We start from the raw sequence: 3933 nt of genomic DNA, 5'->3' as shown, positions 1-3933 counted from the left end.
TTTCTCACTAACGTTCCTAAGTAAAAGCCACGTTAACTTCAACGTTTAGTGGCACAAACGTTGCCACTAACGTTGCCTCTAAGTCCTTCGCACACGTTATTGAGACTTAACATTCCCAATAACTTTGAAAAGCTCCCTTTGTTCCCACGTTAGAGCCCACGTTAACTTAGTTAACGTGGCTCTTTAACGTGGGCTTGCCATCCTTCGAGAACGTTAGTGACACTCAACATTGTCACTAACTTTCCAAGGTGCCCTTATGTCTCACGTTAGAGTCCACGTTAACTAGGTCAACGTGGCTTCTAACGTGGCCATGCTTAGCCATCCCCAACGTTAGTGACAATGTTGAATGTCACTAACGTTGGCGTTTCTTTCACTCATCAACGTTAGCTTCCACGTTAACTAAGTTAACGTGGAAGTTAACGTGGCTCCTTGGGGGGTTGTGTGGTTGCTTCCAATGTTAGTGACAATGTTGGGTGTCACTAATGTTGTCGACCACTCTTGCTTCTTACGTTAGCTCCCACGTTAACCAAGTTAACGTGGGAGTTAACGTGGTATGTTTCTCCTTAGGCCAACGTTAGTGACAATGTTGAATGTCACTAACGTTGGCGTTTCTTCCCCCTTTTAACGTTAGAGGCCACGTTAACTAAGTTAACGTGGACTCTAACGTGGCCACTTGTGAGCATTTGCCAACGTTGGTGATAATGTTAAGTGTCACTAACGCTGGCTCAACTTTCCCTCTCCACGTTAGAGTTCACGTTAACTTAGTTAACATGACTCTTAACGTGGTCAATGATGGCTTCGAGAGCGTTATTTCCAGCTTTACGGTTCCTTCATTTCTTCATGAGTTCTCCCATTTTGCATGCTTTTCTCCTCACTTCTTCCATCCAATACTTGCCTTATGAACCTGAAATTACTCAACAAACATATCAAGGCATCAAATGGGATTAAAGTGAATTAAAATCACCAATTTTAGGGCCTAAAAAGCATATTTTCACATTTAAGCACAATTTAAGGGAGAATTACAAAACCATGCTATTTCATTGAATAAATGTGAGAAAAGTTGATAAAATCCCCCAAAATAAGCACAAGATAAACTACAAAATTGGGGTTTATCACCCAGCCACTAAATAAAACACCTATCATCCACCTTTAACATCCCACAACCAACCACAAATACCACAAGATACTCAGAGAATCTCAAACCTGGAGATACTGATGGAAAAGATGATGAAACATCAGGAACTGACAAGAAAAAATCATGAGGCTTCAATGAGGAACTTAGAGAGGCAGATTGGATAACTGTCCAAGCAAGCAGTGATTGAAAGGCCAACAAGCTCACTCCCAAGTGATACCATTCCAAATTCTAAAGAAGAATGCAAAGCCATCCAACTGGGGAGTGGAAGAACCTTGGTGAATAACAACAAAGCCAACAAGAAGCATATGGAGAATGACAAGAAGCCATCTGAGAGAAATGAGACTAACAACAAGGAATAGATGACAGCAAGCAAGCAAGATCAAGATAAGCTTAAAGAGAAAGATGACCAGCCACAAAATTCAAAGAAAGGGAAGGAAGTAATAGAGGAACCATCCCAAGGAAAGAAGCAGGAGGAGAAGACTTTCACACCTCCTCTGCCATATCCTCAAAGGTTCAACAAGAAAACTAAGGAACAACATTTCCCCAAATTCCTTGAAGTCTTCAAGAAGCTGGAAATCAACATCCCCCTGGCTGAAGCATTAGAGCAGATGCCTCTATATGCTAAATTCTTGAAGGAGCTCATTAACAAAAAGAGAAGCTGGCATGAGAAGGAAACCATTATGCTCACTGAAGAATACAGTGCTGTGATCCAAAGAGGTATCCTACCAAAGCTCAAAGATCCAGGGAGCTTTGTGGTTTCATGCACCATAGGCAAGATGACATTAGAGAAAGCTCTCTGCGATCTATGTGATAGTATCAACTTGATTCCCCTCTCAATGATGAGAAAGCTTGCCATAGAAGAAATCAAACCTACCAGGATGTCAATGGTGATGGCCGATAGATCAATCAAGACACCCAATGGAGTTGTGGAAAATCTATTAATGAAGGTTGGAGAGTTTATCTTCCCTACAGACTTTGTGATCCTGGACACAGAAGAGGAAGGAAACAATTCAATTATCCTGGGAAGACCATTTCTAGCTACAGCAAGAGTTATCATCGATGTAGAAAAGGGAGAAATGATCTTCAGGGTGCACAATGAGCAAATGGTCATCAATGTTTTCAAATCAATGCAATATCTCCCTGAACAAGAGAACTACATGAAGGTGGATATGATAGAAGGTCTGGTAGAAGAAATGTTAGAAGCCAATTTTCATGAGAAACAGGAAGAAGAAGTGGATGAGGAGTTACTGAAAGATGACAACTAGGAGGAACAAGGAGAGGAAGTGGTAGAGATCTCCATTGAAGATAAGGAAAAGGAGAAGCAAAAACAAGAATTGAAGCCTCTTCCCTTTCACCTCAAATATGTGTTTCTTGGAGAAGCAGAGGCCTTGCCAGTGATTATAAACTCCTCCTTGAACATGGAAGAAGAAACAAAGTTGATTGAAGTGTTAAAAGCTCACAAGACAGCCTTGGGTTGGACAATTGAGGATATCAAAGGCATCAGCCCTGCCATTTGTATGCATAAAATTCTATTGGAGGAAGAGTCAAAACTTGTGGTTCAACCCCAAAGAAGACTTAACCCAACCATGAAGGAGGTAGTTCAAAAAGAAGTGATGAAGCTATGGAATGCTGGGATAATCTTTCCAATCTCTGACAGCTCATGGGTGAGTCCGGTTCAAGTTGTACCAAAGAAGTGAGGAATGACAATCATCTCCAATAAGAAGAATGAGTTAATTCTCATAAGGACAGTAACTGGATGGAGGATGTGCATAGATTATAGAAGACTGAATGATGCTACAAGGAAAGATCACTTCCCTCTGCCCTTCATTGATCAGATATTGGAGAGATTAGCAGGCCATGCTTATTACTGCTTCCTGGATGGGTATTTCGGGTATAATCAGATAGTGATGGATCCCAAGGACCAAGAAAAGACCTCCTTCACATGTCTATTTGGAGTTTTTGCCTACAGAAGGATGCCATTCGAGCTATGCAATGCCCCAGCCACCTTTCAAAGGTGTATGCTTTCCATTTTCTCTGACATGGTGGAAAAGTTTTTAGAAGTCTTTATGGATAATTTTTCTGTCCTTGGCAATTCATTTAACACTTTCTTGCATCATTTAACTCTTGTTTTGAAAAGATGCCAAGAAACTAACCTGGTATTGAACTGGGAGAAATGCCATTTCATGGTTCCTGAAGGGATAGTTCTTGGGCATAAAGTGTCAAGCAAAGGTATATAAGTTGATAAAGCTAAAATAGAAATCATTGAAAAGCTTCCTATACCTGTTAATGTGAAAGTAGTAAGGAGTTTTCTTGGGCATGCTGGTTTTTACAGGAGGTTCATCAAAGATGTTTCAAAAATAGAAAAACCATTGAGCAATTTGCTAATGATTGGTAGCCCTTTTATCTTTGATGACAGTTGCAAGCATGCCTTTGAAACTTTAAAGAGAAAACTAATTACAACACTAATTATCACACCCCCTGATTGGAAATTACCTTTTGAACTTATGTGTGATGCAAGTGACTTTGCAATTGGTGTTGTGTTGAGGCAAAAGAAAGACAAGTTGCACCATGTCATATATTATGCTAGCAAGGTGTTAAATGAAGCACAGAAAAATTATACCACCACTGAGAAAGAGCTTTTGACAATTGTATATGCATTTGATAAATTTAGACAATACTTGATTGGTTCAAAGGTTATAGTGTATACTGACCGTGGCTGGGAAGGGAATTTCAATGATTCATATTCTATTCATCAAGAGACATCATCACTGGAGTGTGCTATCAATGAATTCATGCAA

Source organism: Arachis ipaensis, chromosome B1, assembly GCF_059453495.1.
Source record: "Arachis ipaensis isolate K30076 ecotype BB chromosome B1, ASM5945349v1, whole genome shotgun sequence".
Lineage (NCBI taxonomy): Eukaryota > Viridiplantae > Streptophyta > Magnoliopsida > Fabales > Fabaceae > Arachis > Arachis ipaensis.
The sequence above is the reverse complement of the archived record's forward strand: the minus strand, read 5'-3'. Positions refer to the sequence as shown.